Here is a 20,935-nt window from a genome sequence, read left to right as displayed (position 1 = left end):
TTTTAAACTAGCAGTCTCAGAGTACTTTAAACTGTTGTGTCGTAATTGCTCTGTCAAGTGGAGAGACTGTTTATTTGTGTGACAAGTCCGGCAGCATTCAGGATTCAAACAAATAAACAAGCTCCCCGTGGCTGTGGCCATTCACGTCTGTACGTGGCAGTGAAAGCTTACACATGTGTGTGTGTATGTGTGTGTGTGTGTGTGTGAGAGAGAGAGAGAGAGAGAGAGAGAGAGAGAGCTAGCTCTTCGTTTCAAGGTCTGCGAATGGCTGTGCGTGCCAAATGGCGCACTAGTCACTCTTTAAACACAGAATAAAGCTTATTACGAAACTTAAAATGTCATTCGTTTCTTCACAATAATCCTTTGTAAAGCTGAAGGCCTGATAGTGTCAAACCACTGTGAAGAAGTAAAATTTGATGAAATACCTTCTCGTAAAATATTCTGAGTAGAATGCTAACTTGTGAGACAGGAAAACGAGCAGCGTTGGAGGGAATCTGCCTGCCGGATTATGTCATCTGTCAGCCTGAGCTCTGGTATTCTCTCACAACGTAATTCAGGATTTTTTTTTCACATATTTACCTAAGACATCCAATTCATTGTCTTTGAAAATATAAATACATTCAGAGCAGATATTTGATGATTTACAGGACTACAGCGTACGCCACCTCATTCATAAGATTAGTTTAAAATGGCAATGTTATGACAGGAACAGAATACACCCACAGTAAAGAAAGGATGAAGAAATACCTGGCATGTACGATGATTGAAAACAGTGAACAACGCGAAGGATCTGTAAAAGAAAATGTAAAGACGTACAACACGTGGTACGTCTAAACAGTTTAGTACATAATATTCAACGACACCGGATACAAGTGGTTCAAATGGCTCTGAGCACTATGGGAATTAACATCTGAGGTCATCAGGTCCCTAGACATAGAACTACTTAAACTTAACTAACTTAAGGACACCACACACATCCATGCCCGAGGCAGGATTCGAACCTGCGACCGCAGCAGCAGCTCGGTTCAAGGCTGATGCGCATAGAACCTCTCGGTCACAGCGGCCGGCAACACCCGATACACACAAAATATATTTACTCATTCACAAAATATTCTTCATTGTCCTTATTACACTTTGACAACAATACCAAGTTATTATTTTATCATCGATTCAAATATTGACGTTCCACGTCAATTGATACCTATGCTTTTATGTATATAGAATGAAGCGGCGAGTGGAAATTTGTAGGAAATCCGGGAATCGAGCGCGGGTCTCCTGCTTACTAGGCAGGTGCTTCAGCCAGTGAGCCACTTGGCACAGCGGCTTAAAACAACTGCACGGATTACCCTGGGACGCCCCCCTCCTCGATCCAGTTCTCACTGCCGCCCCAGTCTACTCTAAATTTCCACTTACACGCGAACAGAATATTGACGACGCTCTCCATATTTTGGAATAGCATCTCAGCATCGAACGTAAATGGGGGATCCAGCCTGAAACCCAGTTTCAGAGACCTGCCTAGTAAGCAGGGGCTCGATTCTCGACCTTGGTACAATTTTTCATTCGTCGCTTCAGTGTATATACATAAAATAATATCTAAAACTGTATCATTTCTACTGATACCTACACTATGTGATGAAAAGTATCCGGACACCCCCCAAAACATACATTTTTCGTTTTGGGTGCATTGTGCTCCTACCTACTGCCAGGTACTCCGTATCAGCGACCTCAATAGTCACTAGACATCATGAAAGAGCAGAATGGGGCGCTCTGCGGAACTCGTATGCCTGCGAGAGTAGAAGCTATCAGCAAGCCTAAGGGTGGGCCAACACCGTATTGAATTCCAGCATTACCGGTGGAGGGCGCCACGAGCTTTTAAGTCATTTCCAGTCAGGTGTCCGCACACTTTTTATCACATAGTGTATGCCTCTGAGAAGTGGAATGCTTTGTTTGATTCTAACGTGGTAACAGTCATGTGTGGCTTATGTCATTCATCCTGTAAACATTTATAGAGCATGTGCCGCCACCCGATGTTTATTATTAACATCAGGCATTGTCAGAGCAGCGTAAGTGTGCCAGGCTTGAAAACTAACCTGTAAGTTTCGAAACTAGTCGCCTAATAAATACTGCGACTGTTGACAGAATCATTAATAAACGTTTTAAGGAAAAATAAATTTTACGGCATTAAAATTAAATTCCTTAAGAAAACATTTAGATTGCCTGGCGGAGATTTAAACCTCGCTCTCCTAAAACTAAAAGAGAGTTAAATTTCCTGACAGCTGCATCACCTCGATCATCAAAGATAACGTCAGACAAAATGTTGTCAGGAAATATCACCGCACACTCCGCTGTAGAGTGAAAATTTCATTCTAGAAACATCCCCCAGGCTGTGGCTAAGCCATGTCTCCGCAATATCCTTTCTTTCAGGAGTGCTAGTTCTGCAAGTTTCGCAGGAGAGCTTCTGTAAAGTTTGGAGTGTAGGAGACGACGAGATACTGGCAGAAGTAAAGCTGTGAGGACGGGGCGTGAGTCGTGCTTGGGTAGCTCAGTTGGTAGAGCACTTGCCCGCGAAAGGCAAAGGTCCCTAGTTCGAGTCTCGGTCGGGCGCACAGTTTTAATCTGCCAGGAAGTTTCAAAATGTTGTCAAGATCAAGTATGGCAAATTTCATTGCTTGTTGGCATTCAGACGAGACTTTTGCTATTGTATTCTTTCGACTTAAAAGGGCAAACAGTTTCCGTTGCTCTACAGGTAAAAGAAAATTGTGAAAGGAACTAACTCAAAATTTGCTCGTGGGTAGGTACTCAGAATCATCATCACAGATATTCGAAATAAACGAAACATTTTATGTACAAGCAGTTTCAAGGATTAAGCATAAATTTCAGTTACTATTTATAATAGTAGGAACTTATATTTTTTCAGAGCGAAATGACACATTCTTAATACAATACTATCACACTGAAGGTAAGGTTCGTCACTCAGCCAGTGACGAAGATTCACTTCGTTCTTTGAATCACTCCAGGCAACTGTCTGGATGGTGCTTCATTCTTTCAGTTCGTGACTGGTTACTTAACCCAACCTCGCGGGTCAGCTCGATTATCCTCTTCTAACGACGTCACTGACGATGAACAGTAAAAATCAAGAGCGTTGAGTTTGCACCTGCATGACGGAACGAAAAAATGAAGAAAAGAATATTTGTATTTAACAGCCCTTCGGCGAAGAGCTCTTTGCAGACGGACATACGTGCGATATTTCTCGTAGATTGGTTTCTATTTCCGTCATCTTTGAGAACATGAGTAACTTAATTGCAGATGTCATTAAAGGAATATATCCGAAGTACAATGTAGTCGCTGTTTTCAGAGCTGCTCCTATCAATAAGAAACACAGTGGAAAGTTTCATCGCTGCATATCCTCAAATTCATAGTTATTGACAGACCGTAAAGTGTATAAACCGTCGCAGAAGAACTTTTAGAGGCAACAATAGCAGAATATGCACTCGGAGACTAAATGTGATTTCACATGTCGTCTAGCGGATTTCCACTTCAAAAGCCGCGGTCGCTTAATACCACAAAAAACGCGACATTCCGATTAATCACGCTGTTTCAAAGCGCTTTTAGGGTGAATGTATTTAATTTGCGTGATATTACAGGTATAACAGGCCTTTTAGAAGTAAAACGCCCAATTCGCCTGGTTCGGTACGTCCGGGCGGGCTGCACCTCGGCGAGGCCTTTTTTTCGTTTTTAAGTGTTTCATTGACAGGACGGGGAACTTTCCGTGGTGAGCGACAGTAGTGGGGCTTTGAACAAATGCGGCGGCGCTTTGTGCGCGCACTGGAGCCTGAGCGGGCTGCAGACGCCGCTTTTCATAAAGTTTTCCGCCGTAATCCGCAGTTCGCGCGCCAGTACTCCCCTGCATATTTCCACCTTTACTCGTCCTCCAGTGCCATACCATTCTCGACCACCTATCTCCATTAGAGATAGTTTAAGTTTTTATGTAGCGCACCTCTGATGCAATAAAATGAGGAAGACCTGGCGTAAACCGTGTTTTCAGTATTCGAGGGCTATTTGTGAAGTAAGGTCCAACCGGTCGCGAGATGGAAACCACGGTGAAAATCAGATATGTTTTATTTGCAACAGTTAGCTAACCTTCCAACCACTTCTCTATATAGTCGGCTGTCAGACAGACATTTGTCGAAGCACTGTACCACGTTTCCAATACCCTCGCCATAGAGCGCAGCTGCCAGTACTTTCTGCCGATTCTCTGCGCTGAGTTGCAGCTTGTTGTCTGTGCCATTGACAGCGGTTCATGTGAGCAGAGATGGAAATTAGATGGAGCCAAGTCCGGTCTGTATGGTGGTTGATCGAACACTTCCCACCGAAAACGATGTAGGAGCGTCCTCATTGCCCTGCAGTGACGGCCGATAACTGTCATGAAGAAGCAACCGCAAGACAATTACGTTCTGTGGGCTGCATGAAATCAGCCGAAATCTCTCACAGGCACGCATGCTTGGCGGAAGACACTATTTTCTTGGCATCTTTACGTGCTCACCGTGACCTAAGATTTGAAAAGATAGACGTAATGCGATCGACGGGCATAATGATTCAAATGGCTCTGAGCACTATGGGACTTAACATCTGTGGTCATCAGTCCCCTAGAACTTAGAACTACTTAAACCTTACTAACCTAAGGACATCACACACATCCATGCCCGAGGCAGAATTCGAACCTGCGACCGTAGCGGTCACGCGGTTCCAGAGTGAAGCGCCTAGAACCGCACGGCCACACAGGCCGGCAGACGGGCATATTAGAGGCACTGTCCAACACATCTATTCGCAGCTTCTGTGGACTTTCACTGTGGTTTCCATTTCGCCACCGGTCGGACCTTACTCTCCGAATAGTCGCCGCACATAAAATATTTGTAAGACAAAACCAGTAGCACATTTATATAGTTCAAGGAGGTGATGCAGTGTACAAAAATGTGTCATGGACAAATTTTTCATTTGCTTAATGAATGGCTGCTTTCTTCTCAAGTAACGAAGAGAAACAGCCCGCTAGTATCTGATTACAAATTTGGTGCTGAGCATCTTGAGCATGTCACATCTTAGAAGTATTTAGGGGAGATATTCAGAAGCTAAGGTATAGGATCCGGAAGTACTTAGAAAAACTAATGGTTATAAACAACCCAGTAAGACAACTGCAAATGCTTTCTGAAGGCTGCAGAAGTTGTGTACAAGTGGGTAATATCAGATTGGACTGATCCAGGACAGAGAGAGAGGAGTGCAACAGGGTAGTGCACTTCCCCCCTTACTTTTTATTTCCTTTATGGATGTGGTTATAAAGGAAATGAAGGAGATACGAAACGGTGATCTCAGTGCGTTAGGCTTTGTTGATGCTGTAGCTGTTTGGGAAGAAACAGAACTAGAGTTACAGGGAAGATTAATTTAATGGAAATCCATATTTAAAGAGTACCAGTTGACAGTAAGCAGGAGCGAAACGATAGTAATCATTACGAGCAGGAGACATGCCCAGGTTAATCTTATGCTAGACGGAAGGAAAACTGATTGTATTGAACTATTCAGTTACCCGGCGAGTACAACATCAACGAATGGAACTGCCGAACTAGAAGTGCGGAACAGGGTAACAAAGGTATACAATTTTTTTCAGCGAGCGCCGAACGTCGTATGGGATAAAGTGAGTTCCTGTGAAAGCGAAACCGTCATGTTTTGAACGTTATCTCCTGCCGATTATGAAACACAGCTTAGAGATGATGATGATGTTTGGTTTGTGGGGCGCTCAACTGCGTGGTTATCAGCGCCCGTACAATTACCCAATCTTTGCTCAGTCCAATTTCGCCACTTTCCTGGATGATGATGAAATGATGAGGACAACACAAACACCCAGTCATCTCGAGGCAGGTGAAAATCCCTGACCCCGCCGGGAATCGAACCCGGGACCCCGTGCTCGGGAAGCGAGAACGCTACCGCGAGACCACGAGCGGCGGACGAAACACAGCTTAGAGTGTTGTGTAATTAACAAGGCAGATTTGAGCAAGTTACAAGCATACTTAATGAAGTTTCTACGATTAGCCATGCAGACGACTAGTAAATGTAAAATTAGGAATGAAGATATCAGAGGTAAAATGCAAGTGGTCCTGTCAATGGCACAGATTGAGTGCTGGACATGAGAATAGGATGAAGGATAACGCCTCCCAAAACAATTCTAGGATAGAAATGTGCGGGGGAAAACACTTATAAGACGACCAAGAAAAATATGGCTGGATTATATTAAGGAAGATCTGAAGGCTAGAGGAAAAATCTGGGAAACAATGCAAAGACAAGGAATTTATTAAGACAGAGGCAAATGGAAGCAAATTGTTCAGAAAACGCCTACCTGGCTTGCTGGAACGATGAGAAGATGACTGAGAAGCGACTTGAAATGGGACAATCATGTAAAATAAGTGTTATGGAAATCAGAACGAAGACTAAAATTTTTGAAGGATTTTTGTAAAAATATGACGTTTTTGTAAAGAAAATTTTAGAAAAGACTTAAGAGCGAGCAGTTATGGAGTTCTCATACGACGATTAGAGTCCTTATCAGGTACTCGTGCGTGTAACAACAGACCATGAATGAATTCAGAGAAGCACTGCTAGAATCTTAACAAATTAATATAGTGCAGACGAAAGTGTAACAGAAATTCTCAGAGATCTTAATTGGAAACCCATGGAGAAATGACGACGCAGTTTTGAGGAATCTGTATTCGACGAAGACTGTGTGACCATCATATTGTCACCATTTTATATCTCTCGTAAGGACCTTGGAATTAAGAGACATCCCAGACCGTACAGAGGCATGCAGTCAGTTTTCCCTCACTTAGTATGCCATTGGAATAAGAAAAAATATCGATAATAATGATACGCTGAACTCTCCGCCACGCAATCGACAGTGCCTTGCGATCCATATCTGTAGATGTGGATGTTCTGTCGTGAAGAATGAGAAAATTAATCTGCAATGAGGCAACAACTGTCTGCATACCTCGTCGACAGTAACGGTCTCAATATAAGGATGTGAGAGTATTAGACTATTGACAATAGTTTTATCATACGGTCACATTTCGGTTCCTTCTGGTCGTGTTACTACCTCAGTGCTATATATGTGAACTAAGTGAACGTAAGATGACTATACATAGCTATGAGTGGATACTGGTCCCTATAATACGACCACAGCACGAGTTGACATCGATTTTGTCCGCAGAGCGATGATGGGTCGAACAGCTTCGTCCACAGTCTTGCCGCAATGAGTGTACTCATGTCTGAACCGACGATTCCACAATGTCCACTACGGGCTTCGCTGCTGGAACTCTTGTCACTGTGTCGGCTTACATTTTCAGAAACTAAAAACACCTCAAACAGTAGTCTGAACACAAAGGACTACACGAGAGATGTTTTATAGCCCGAAATAGCACTCCTCTTTTAGTCAACTCCACTTGGCATTCTTCAGTATGAGAATGACGTGTGACGACGAAAATTTAGCCCTTCTTCGAAGGACGAGGAGCATCAGTGCTGTTCTGTCCTTCACGTTAGTTAGACAACTTCTGACATTTAGTTTATTGACAGCTTGTTGCTCGAGGTCTGGCAGCTGTCAGTCTTTATGCTGCGAGAACTCGCGTACTGATCGTGTGGAGACAGAATCTCCATTAACGTACTCAGCCTCTCCGATTCCACGCTATAACTTTAACAGTCTCTGATAGCAGTATTTTGAGGCTGTACAAAAACTAGATTCGAGTATGCAAATTACGTAAGCTAATTATGTGCCTATTTTCGTGTATCTAAACTGTGGTACAAAGTTCCTTTCACTTATACGCATAATGTTTATCTCCGGCTGTACCTGTCGTCTAGGTGTTTACTTTATATCAGGCTCTGTACAGTGTCGTTGTTATACACAGAAATAACACATACTTTTCATGAATTAGTGTTCCGTACTCATCTGCCGATAATTTAAGTATTTTAGCTTGCATAGCACTTTTGTTGCTGTATCTCTGTCACGAGCTCCTCCTCTATATCACTCACATATGCTGTTTAGATGAAAGGTTCGACGTTTGACTGGATAAACTGTTTATTCTACTGTGCAACCATGATTTCGCCTTTGGCTATTTTCAAGTACCACAATGTTGGGCACGATCAAACTTCTGTAAAGGTAGTCATCGTCGAAATATGTTGAACTTTGTTATATAATGCTGTTGTTACAGTATATAAATGAGATCATGTTCACAAAGTGTCTGGCAGAAACAGAACAAACATATCTGACATACATTGAATAGCTGTTCATCAAAATGGTCACGAAAAATAGTCATTAAATGTGCAGTTACAGAAAATGTTGACAATAATACTGACGTGGAATCGACTCTTTTTAATAAACATCAAGGAAGATGCGGTAAATGGCCACAGTTGTCATCGATGTAGCGCTATGCTTGATTTACCGAACTCAGACAGGGAAGAGCAGCTCTGCCCTAGAGGTGACAGAAATTGAGTGTTCTGCTGTAGTTCTTATAGTGTGTGAGGATTATTTGAGTAAACCTGATCCATCAGTTTTCCCACAGTTAAAATTCATATGGAGAGGTACTAGATGATTAGGTGGCCAGGAGATTGCAATGCCTCTGGTGAGTGTCCTCTCCCTGTCAAACACCTCACGCACTCGTGACAAATTTATCAAGGTGGTGTGTGCTGTTGCTCCATGTTGTTGAAAATATCCCTACTATCATTCATATTCTGTGAGTTGATCCATATATGTATTAAACAAGTTCTTGACGTCCCAGTTAGCATTAACAATTTGGTGAATCAATCTTGTTGTGATGCAGACACTAGACAGTGCGTAACCAACACCAATCCTGAGATTATGCAACGGCTCTTTAGAATACTCGTGGGGATTTTCTGATGCAAAGAATGCATGTTCTGGTAGCTCAAAAACCCTTACAGGCAGAACTAGGCCTCATCTATACAAGTCAAAAATCGGGAATCCTATTGTCTTGATTCCACTTCGCTCGGAAACCACCGGTACAACTCAACACGCGACGCTTCTCTGGATATTTAAACTCTGGTAAAACAGTAAATTTGTAAGGATACAGACACAGGTCGATTTTGACGATTTTGCACGATCTCTTAATTCCCACTTGCACAGATATGAGGCGTCGAGATTTCGTCGACTTTGTTACAGGATTTATTTCAATCGAGGAATAGTTTCTTGGTGTTCCAACTCTTTTCGGATATTTATGGTTTTTATTAGCTACGGAGCCCGTTTCGTTCATTTGGCAACTACGTTTGCACTGAAAACGTTCCTGGAGGTTTTTGCAGAAGCACTTCCTCTCTTAAACTCGAGCGCAATCAGCTCCGCACACGTTTCCCGTGGACTGTGCTTCAGCACTCGACAATAACCACAGTCTGTTTTATCGGGAGCGCCATTTTATGTTACATCTAACTGGTCATCAAACAAATCTGAGACACTCACTCAGACGTAATGACACAGTGAAGTAGTCCGGACAGATGCATGCGGGAAATGCGCGCGTACAGACATGCGACACCAACCGAATGGTGCATCGAAATCACGGTTTCCACCATTTTCTGTGATTATCAATTCCTCTCTTCATTAATAAGGGTCAATTCCCGGTCAGTTTTATAACTGTTTTCCGAGCCATCTATCTTTTGCTCGCCTTGTATTTCCTTAGAACATGCAGCGCTACTGTATGTCTTAATTACGATCGTACTGTCTTGGGGAAAATTTTCTGCAGGTAAAATAGTCACACGCTCAAATCTGTGTGTGGTGACAACACAGGACGCTGTTATCAGGAGAAACAAAAATGGCATTTTACGGATCGGAGTGCATGATGTTAGAATCCTCAATCGGGTAGGCAGCTTAGCGAATTTAAACAGAGCGATGGAGGCTGAAGTTAGATGTAGTGGAAATTACTGAAGTGCCCTCGTCAGATGAGTACAGGGACTCAACACAAGAGAAATAAAGATGTTAGATGTTAATAACGTTTGTTTCATTTAAACAGTTTTAAGAGGTTTTACACATGTAATTCGTAAGCAGTACTTTTAGCACGCCCTCGTATACAAACCGAGTGTTGCTCCATCTACTTGTTTTGCCCGGTGCCATCTAGAAATTCACGTATCTTCAGGAATGGTAAGCATGTTTCAAGCACTACTTTCGACATGAACACAGAATATACTATTTACTGTGCATATAGGTGATTAACAACATAAATCATTAAAATTCAGGTAGTGCACTAAAGGTAAATTACAAAGACGTAAGTGAACGGACGGTTTTCACAGTTACGGCATTACAGATACAGCCAACGTCAAATACAGCCAACGTATCAACTTTATTAGATCCAATCTAGGGTACGCAAACGATTAAGTGCTGATTTTATACGACAGCGCTATGGTACTGTTACAAATGGATCGTCAAGGTTTCTTACTCATCTTCTGAATAAATATAATATAGTATGAAACAATGCCAAGGACTTCCTAAATACGAAATGAAAGTATCACTCTCTCTCTCTCTCTCTCTCTCTCTCTCACACACACACACACACACACACACACACACACACACACACACACACACACTGGAGTTAAATGGTTATATTACGACAAAAATAAGTGTACAAAGTTGTAATAATCTCTCTCTCTTTCTGTGACATATTCACGAGGAAGGCGGCTTCGCGATAACCATAATTTTTTCTGTATATCCTTCAAATATGTAAATGAGTTCCTTGACACACAAATTTTTTAAGAGAAACGTTTTTCTATTTTGAATCCATAGGATTATATGTAGTCACGTGTATCAGAAACTGGGAAGCAGTACATAACACTAAATGGCTTCTCGACCCAAATTAGAAAATGGCCCAGACACAAGTATAAACTTTTTTTTTATTTTACTGTCGGTACCCTGAAAGCGAATCTGTAAGACATTAAGTCAGAATCATTACACTATCCATCGGAAACTAGTGAAAACAGCTGACGGAAAGTGTTACAGTAAGATAGAGTAATAACAAATTTAATCGATTTTAGAAGATATTGACAATACACTAGCAGGAGAAAGACAACAACCCACATAGTAACTGACAAATTGTGATGCAGTCTTGATCACAATAAAAACTTCATATTAGCTGTTGTAGCCGATTATGGTCCATCATAATCGCCCGAACCCGACACCGTGAAATGTTTTCCTAATAGTACAAACGGAGTAAGTACTGATGGAAAACTACCGAAGAAGAAAGCCGTTTTTGTGTATCTTTCTTACAAGTTCTGGTAGCAGAGGCGCCTGTGTGCCTATCTGGAGTGCGATATACCATTCTACAACCAAATACTTTCCAGACAATTCAACACTGGAATTTTGTCGCAAGACTGTGGTAGCGTAAAAATACAGATCAGTTTCCAACTGTATTGCAAGCAGTTCCCTGTGGACAGAAGGTGAGTCACCGCAGTGTGTTATATTTTTGTGTAAATAAAATCTAAAAACTTCATTCTTCTGGTGACATTATTCCTGTACTCGAACTTCTACGTAACTATGTCAATAATCACGTAGGCCCGGATCAGAATGTAAAACTAAGTGAGTTTTTAGCTACTAAATAATCAATGGAGGTTGCTCTTAGAAGCGAAGAGACTAAAATCATAATGCATTATCAATTTTATTCTCTTATAAATGCAAATGCACCACGAAAACTTACTAAGTTTGATTGTAGGTTAGATCGTTCAGAAAATACAATTGTTTTTATAAATTTGTGAAAAATTGCGAAGAAATAACGTGCGAAAACATAAACGGTCCGAAATCGGAACATTTATTGTACAGTACTATAACACAGATTTATATGTGAACTGCTATATACACTGACGTAACAAATTCGTAACACCAAGGAGATATACACGGTGACAAGGTGACATACACGAAAGTTCTGCAACTGAAAGGTGATGTCTATTCAGATTTCACACCAGTCGGATAAGACTCGCGATAAGAGTGCCCCTATGAGGTTGCAATTCAGGTTTTCTGTAAGTACAAAATGTAACGGTCGTGAGCGTTAGTTACCTTTGAGATTGTACACGGTGTGCTGAAGTTAGCCAACAATGCCTTTAAGGTGACAAAGACACTATTATCAACACATCACAGAGTTTGAAAGAGCTCGTCTAATAGGACTACTAGAAGTTGGATAGTCCTTCTCCAATACTGCGGAAAGAGTAGGCAGGAATGTACGCACTGTCGGTGACTGCTGACAACGGTGGTCACGAGTTGACGACAACATACGATCGCAAGATGACTGAGCTCTGAACGGCTATGTGGCATCACCGAGAGGGAAGACCATCGAGTTCGGTGTTTTGCCCTGGCGCATCGTACTGCATCTGCAGCAGCAATCTGAGCACCCACAGTAACACAAAAAACTGTTACAAATCAGTTACTTCAAGGACAGCTCCGAGCCAGACGCCATGTAACATGCATTCCACTGACCACAAACCACCGCCGCTTCCAGCTTCAGGCTTCAGTTACGTCGAACGAGAGCTCATTGGAGGGCAGGGTGGAGGTCTGTTGTGTATTCCGGTGAAAGCTGGTTCTGCCTCGGTGCCAGCGATGGCCGTGTGTTGGTTAGGCGGAATCCAGTTGAGGGCCTGTAGCCAACGAGCCAACGTGTCTGTTTGCTAGATACAGTTGACCTACACCTGAAGTTATTGTCAGGGATGCAATTTCGTATGACAGAGGTATCACTTTCGTGGTTATCCCACACACCCTAACTGCAAATTTGTACGTCAATCTGGTGATTCGACCTGTTGTGCTGTCTCTCATGAACAGCATTCCATGGGGAAATGGGGGGGGGGGGGAAGAAAGTGTTCTAACAGGATAACGCTCGCCCACATGCCATGCCGCTGTTGTAACTCAACATGCACTACAGAGTGTCGAAATGTTGCCTTGGCTTGCTCGATTACAATATCTGTCTCCAATTGAGCACACTGGCACAGCATGGGACTACAACTCCACCGTCGTCCACAAACAGCATTAACCGTCTCTGTATAGACCGACTAAGCTTAACAGGCATGAAACTTCATCCACAAACTGACATCCGGCACCTGTAAAACACAATTCATGCACGTTTTCATGCTTGTATTCAGCATTCTGGCACTTACACCGCTTATTAATTACCAGCATTTCATATTTGCAATGGCGTATCTCGCGTTTACGTTGACTTGTGAGCTTGCAATGTTAATCACTTAGATATGTTACCTGGACAAATTTATTGCAGGAATTTCATTCGTTAGTGTATTTACCAGTGGAACTGTTATCGAGAGCGATTGGCAACCTAGCGACGCATCTTCCGCAGACAACACGCTTTCAGTGTTTTTCATTTCCTTGTTAATAGTGTGACGACAATTTCTGATGACAGTTGCAGCACGATCATTGACGAAGAGCAATGGTGACGAGAGGCGAAATTTTCTTGAAGGATTAGGACCGCGATCCCATCCTCAGACAAATAGACCCTTGTTGCAGGTACCGTAAACGTATGCCACTGGGTACTGTGTGCAGGTTACATGGAGACAGTAAACAAAATAATTTTGAAAAGTGAGAAAAGTCTACGGCAAACGATCCCTGAGAATCTAAGGAAGAAGTAGTCTCTACGAACATGTTACTGGAAATATATGTTTTCGACGCTAGATGCCGTGTCACTCATACCATACATCACATTGCACAGGAAATTCTTGTCGACCAACGCAGAAGGTCGTCGTAGTGACTGTTTTACAGCGTGCTTACTGATCTTCAGTCATTTATCAGTGTCACTTCGGAGCTATTTCGCAGATACTACTCACGAAAATTGTTATCAAATTCACCAATATTTATGTCTTTTAGGTACTTCGCATTACTGAGGCAACAGGCGATTCGTAACTTCTAACGTCTTGCATTTATTGGTCATTTCTGTTGGTCACAGTGCAAATATCGCAAGTTCAGTACGTTCTTGGTACGAGAACTGTAAATAAGTTTCTAGGTAAGTGGTTTTACTCACCCATTAAGTCCGAGGACAGAGACAATGCGTAACATCGAGCAGAGAACTACAGTGGCGGTCAAAATAATAGAGCCACCTGGCAAAGGTTTGGAATAAAGTGCACATTTATTACTAGACATGTTTGAACTATGATGGAAACCATTACAACCGAGTCACATTGTACTATAGTCAGTTATATCGATAACACAACACAAAATAATCAGTAATAATCAATAATATTCAAAAGAATACCAGACCACAGGGTCAAAAAAATAGAGCCAATTGAAACAAATATATTGTACTTGATCTCAGTCTTATGAAACGTACAGGAACAGTCTTTTTTGCATAGGACTGCATTAGTACTTCGTGGGGTAACCCTTATTTTTGAGGATTGCCCTGCACCTCTTACCCATAGAGTCTACTAAACGCCTGCATTCGTCACTACTGATCGCATACCAGGCTCTCTGGATTTCTTCCCACAGTTTTTCTGAAGATGTAGCTTTTGAGCGGTCAATTCTCTTGTCTAAGATCTCCCATAAGTTCTCAATGGGTGATGCGTCAGGGGACTGAGGTGGCCACTCTAATACTTCGATATTGTGCTCTTGAACAAACTGCCTTATGATCCTTGCAGTATGCTTTGGATCGTTATCGTGCTGAAATTTCCATTTCAGCGGCATTTCCTCTTCAGCATAAGGCAGCATCACATTTGCCAAGATGTCTTTGTACATTTCTGCGTTCATTATGCCGTTGATACGGTGTATTGGACCAATGCCGTACCACGAAAAACATCCCCATACCATAACACTTCCGCCACCGTATTTCACAGTTTTTAAAGTGTACTTGGGATTAAATTCCTGGTTTGGTGGGCGGCGCACATAGACTTTTCCGTCTGAGGCAAACCTATTAAACTTGGATTCATCGGACCAAAGGATGTTCCTCCACCAAGTATTAGGTTTTTGCTCATTTCTCCGGGCAAAGGCTAACCTTTTCCGAACATTAGCTTGTGAAACATGTGGCTTCTTTCTTGCAATGCGCCCATTCAATTTTGCAGATCTCAGTCGTCTTTGAATCGTTGAGGTTGATGGTTGAACATCATGTTCGTCGCTAAACAAAATGGCTTTCAGTCGTGGTGTTGACAAAAATGGGTCTTTCTTCACTTCCCTAGTGATGAGTCTGTCTACGCGAGGAGTAGTTACACGAGGTCGCCCCCTGTTCTCCACCTGCGGCTTTGTTTGTTTTGACCGTCTCATGGCGTTCTGGACTCGTTTTCGCGAAACGTGCAAGACATTGGCTATTTTATTCATGGACATCCCACTTTTGAACATCCGGAACATTACTATACGCTCATCTTCACTGGTATGCTTTGCTCTGCCCATCTAGACGAATGTAAACAAAACCACACGTCAATTTACATACAAAACAACTGCATAAAAATCAATTTAAAGGCACATGTGTAAAGCGGCTCTATTATTTTGACCCATAAGATTCTTACCTTTATGCCTCTTGTCACACGTCTAGCTCAAACGCTTCCTTTCGGACGACTAAAGATAGCAGCAACGTCTTCCCTGATGTTGTCTACAAGGGACTGACAACACGGCACTCGTGGCGATTTCGCGAACTAATAGATATCCTAGTTCTTAATCTCGTCAATAGAGGTGGCTCTATTATTTCGACCGCCACTGTAAGTCATGCATGCGTTTCGCGGAACAGGACGTACAGCTGACGGAAGATAGGTGATCTCATCAGCACGGAGGTAATTAGAGATGAACGGGAACGTAGAACGCATCACAGGAACTATGAACTGTTTCTGCATTCGGATAAATCACACACAACCTAAATCGTTGATGAACGTGTTCTGATTCGTATACGTATGACTGGCAAATGAATTTCGGGACATGTTTGGTGAAAAGCCTGCATAACAGAGCGGACGCTGCTGCATGCTGCTAGCGCATCGGGAATGATGATACAGCGCTATTTCTTGTTGTTAAAAGACCATTCAAACAACCCGACCTGTCGGTTAGAGGCCATTGGAGAAACTCAATAGCTGCTCCGGTATTGGGTCTCATTCCGTGAACCGCTGATTAAAGCGACTGAGTAACAACATCCCACAAACTTCGCTGCTGCTCCAGAGAGGAAACAAGTTTCCACTTTTCCTGGCTCAATTGTCCAATAAACGCATATCGGAATTAGCTGGAAATCACGCATTTGAATCAACAGCAAGTGAGTTATTTGTAATAAATACAACATCTACAGCTGAATAACACACATACATATGGAAAATATGTAATCATCTTTTAGTATAACAGCAATCATTCATTGCTGTAGCCAGGTGCAGATTACTTTCGTTCTGTCGTAATTTGAAATGAAATTAAAGTGTGACAATCAACAATTATATTTAATTTTATACTCGTACTATATGTATCGGAGTTCAGTTTCTAGTAATGAAACACATTAATTTACTTATTTTGCACCTTGAAACATTCAAAGAGCAAACTGAGATCTATGTAGACGTCTTAACAATGTTATAGTATACAGGGCGAACATGAATAAAATGGACAAACTGCAGCGACGAATTCCTGACAAAATGGAGGACAAAAGGTCCAATGAACATGTGTTTGGAAATGCATCGTTGTCAAGGTAGATGCCGCAGGCGAATGACAGTTCCCCTGAGCACGTGCCGAGTATTCCTTGTGTGCTGAGGCTGAATGATTGACACAGCGTCCTGTGAGCAGCAGAATGGTCCCATATTCATGTCGGTAAGAAGCAGAGATGCTGTTCGCTTACGGTTAAACAGTTGGAAATGGTGGAGAGGCAGCATGGCTATACCACACCAAGTGCCCTCGCAGACACCAAACACATCACACAACGTTTCAAGTCCTTTTTCGATGTTTGTGTAATCACGATACCCTTCAGACAGTCGTATGTGCGGGGAGATGGCGAACTGTGCGTGCACAAGATTTGGAGGACCGGGTTCTAGACGATATTGAGACGAATCCTAGTACAAGCTTCAGGCATGTGGCCAGCCAACATGGTATAAGCCAAAGTACGATTATGTGTATCCTGCGTGACCACCCCTCCTGTCCCTATCACCTGCAACCCCATGGAGGGAACTTTGAACATCTGTTGTGAGTACATGCGAAGCAGCTCTGTACTGTGTTCCGGGACGATTTGTTGTCGCCGGCCGGAGTGGCCGTGCGGTTCTAGGCGCTACAGTCTGGAGCCGAGCGACCGCTACGGTCGCAGGTTCGAATCCTGCCCCGGGCATGGGTGTGTGTGATGTCCTTAGTTTAGTTAGGTTTCATTAGTTCTTAGTTCTAGGTGACTCATGACCTCAGAAGTTAAGTCTCATTGTGCTCAGAGCCATTTGAACCATTGGCTGTCGTCGTACGCACACCGCCCATTCTGGACACATGTTCATAGGAATTTTTTCCTCCATTTTTAGTCATGAATCCGTCACTGTAGGGTCGGTTTTATTAATATTCACTCCGCGTAGTAAAACCAGTTAGGAAAATGTGTATCACATGTCTTCAGCACACAGACTCTTATTTTTATTCGGCTTTTTCCTATTTGTGCCGCACTCCCCTAATAATAGGCAATTTTCACCAATGATTTGTCAGTTATTTTTGATTAGTGGCTGTATAATTTTCTTGATGACATAAACATTATTTAGTCATGTACGCCGGCTGTGAGTTCTTATTCGTATTTCAACTGTTTGCGTGTAGTCTTTCTCGAGAAGAGATGGGCAAACAGCCCAGAATGATATAGGCAAGGTCGGAAAACTGCTTAAAACTATACTTTCTCTGTCTGGTGTGCCAGGCAGCCAGAGTCTAGTTTTTCTCCAAACCTCCCATGTCAGTACACCACATTTTAAGTTACACGAGCAGGTCCAACACACAACAGCCTACCAAATTTCTGCTAAGCCTTTCACGCTGTTACTTATAACGAGAGATAAGTTCGCACTGAACTCCTGGATTTCTCTGCTACTGGACTGTTGTTCTCCTAGCGACAAGTCATTTTTAACAAATATGGGATGTTAGACCCAAACGTAACGTAAGCTGGAATTCAAGAAAGTGTAAAAAGACAATTACTACTCAACGTTAAACACTCAAGAGCACCTAGATTTGAGACAGCATGTACAGGAACTAACTTACCTAAGCCAATGACATAGTACGGAGTACCAAAAAAAAATTCTAAAAACTTTTAAAATGGCTGATCAGGTCTCTACATCAAACTTTTTCACTTGTTGTTCAGTGACTCACATTTATTAATGTGTTTCGTGATTAACTCCTCATCAGAACATCTGTCAAAAAATTACAGAAGTGCTAAGCTACAGAATAATAAAGGTTTTCAGGCTTACTATTAACAAAAAAAGTATTTCTGAAGAAACATACAAGGCAAACCTATGACATACCTAAGAAAAGGGACCGATGACCTAGCAGTTTGGTCCCTCTCCCACCCCCCCCCCCCCGCCCCCTCCTCTTTTAATCCAACCAACCTAAGAAAAAAAGGTGGAATCCTTCACACATCTTTTAACAGACGTTCTGACGATGAGTTAATCTACAAACGTGCCAATAAATGTCAGTTACCGAACAGCACGTGTTACAAAATTTTTTGTTTAATTTTTAGACAGTGCTCACAATCCTCGCACGCGACTTCATGTCGCACTTAAAAATCTATGACTTCCCATGTGATTCTAATGTCCCTGGAACTGGTAAGAGCAACCTGTAAGACAGCACGATGTACAAAACTCCATATACCGAAAATTACAGTGGGATCCGTTCCGTCAGGGCAGGCTTACGAATACTCTACTACAAAAGCTGTGCAGGTTCCACATTTTGACTGGACCACTGTCTCAAAAGTCCATATCCTGCACCTCATTAATGGCTCTGAACACTATGGGACTTAACATCTATGGTCATCAGTCGCACCTCATTAATGCCAATTTCAATTCAGTACAGTGCTCAACAATAATATATAATAGTTGAGGCTTTCTAGACGATTTTCAACGATAAAATTTCCTCAGCTTGTAAGCCCATTAACATCGTTGCCTTGATACAAGTTTTCAGTATACATACCGGTAATGCTTTAGACCGATCGGAAATAAAAACAACTATGCTTGGTTCAATGGACGTTTATTACACAATCACGACAAAAGCGCCAGACAGAAGCCACAATCAGATATACTTGGCGGATGAGCACTACCAAATCAAGCATTATTTCAGTGTTAAACATAACAATAATAATAATGAAACTTCCTGGCAGATTAAAACTGTGTGCCAGACCTAGACTCGAGCTCGGGATCTTTGCCTATCGCTGGCAGGAGAGCTTCTGTAAAGTTTGGAAGGTAGGAGACGAGATACTGGCTGAAGTACAGCTGTGAGGACGAGGTGTGAGTCGTGCTTGGGTAGCTCAGTTCGTAGCGCACTTGCTCGCGAAAGGCAAAGGTCCCGACTTCGAATCTCGGTCCGGCACTAAGTTTTAATCTACCAGGAAGTTTCATATCAGCGCACACTCTGCTGCAGAGTGAAAATCTCATTCGGGAATAACAATAATAGTAGTAATACTCCCCGTTATTCCAAGATCACGACAGAAACAATTCTGGGAAACCGATTAAAGTGTTCAACAAAAAAGAGCGAGGACTTTTCTTTTTTTGCTCGCTTCACATTAATTCTTACTTGCATGTAAACCAAGGTTTAGTTTATATTATAAGAAAATGGTTTGTTAGGCAATTCACGGAAAGCAGGAAACGTCCGTTCGAGTCCTGATCTATCGCATACTTTCAGTTATCACGGCATGTTCACCACACTGCAAAAAAATGGCTCTGAGCACTATGGGACTCAACATCTTAGGCCATAAGTCCCCCAGAACTTAGAAATACTTAAACCTAACTAACCTAAGGACATCACACACACCCATGCCCGAGGCAGGATTCGAACCTGCGACCGTAGCAGTCCCGCGGTTCCGGACTGCAGCGCCAGAACCGCACGGCCACCGCGGCCGGCTCAGAACACAGCAGATTAAGTATTTAAGAACTGTTTGTACTGATATCGGGTAGCCGCATTCCACAGTTTACAACATTCTAGTTGAAGCCAAAGCGTTTGCCTTCGTGGTGGGAAAGCATTTCCGTTAAATTCTTCTAGGTTTCAGGCTGTTTCGTAACGTTATAAAACTACTGACGTTCCTGCTTTCTTATTCTATGCAGCTTTCATTAGGGTGAATGTATAACGACTTTATTTACGTAAATTATGTCTAGGCAGCTGGCGGGAAGGGGTGCTGCGTAAGGTCATGTGATGGTGGTAACGTAATTGGACCAAAGTATCACTTCAACCTGTTTTATCTTCCTCGATCAATAAACAATTGAAGTCTCTGCCCAGTAATAAGCTTGTAGTGGAGTAGTTAGCGAGTACATTAGCCAACTCGCCCTTGACACGCAGTTCGTTCATTCAGTGGGTGCATATATGTTAATCAGGAGCAAGCCTTCACGCTGCAATGTTATCCATCCTCCTGTCATTGTTATATCGTTTACCGAATATTGGATTCGCTCTCTTAGAAAGGATGGCAGGGGCTGCCTCGGAGCCAGCGTTTATGTTTGCTTGATAAACAACCGGATCAGAAATTCGTGGAGTTTCTCCTTCTTCCAACATGGAAATATCCACGTTTGCGTCACTGAGCTACTGTTTTAGACTGTACCTCTACATACACTGTACAGTTTAGTCCTGATATTCTGTTAACGTTTAGCGTGGCCAACTTAGAAGTTTGTATTCTTAATGTATACCACCATTGTTCCGTATACTCGGATCCTAAAATAGCGATGTCCTATCCACAGTTGTCCACTGTAAGGACCTTGTTTTCTAAGAACCCCATGATTTTGTCTTCCGTTTTCTATTTACGAGGCTTACTGACGAGTTCGATAACTATTT

The sequence above is a fragment of the Schistocerca cancellata genome, chromosome 4 (genome assembly GCF_023864275.1).
Source record: "Schistocerca cancellata isolate TAMUIC-IGC-003103 chromosome 4, iqSchCanc2.1, whole genome shotgun sequence".
In the NCBI taxonomy this organism is placed as follows: domain Eukaryota; kingdom Metazoa; phylum Arthropoda; class Insecta; order Orthoptera; family Acrididae; genus Schistocerca; species Schistocerca cancellata.
Note: the sequence above shows the minus strand (reverse complement) of the source record.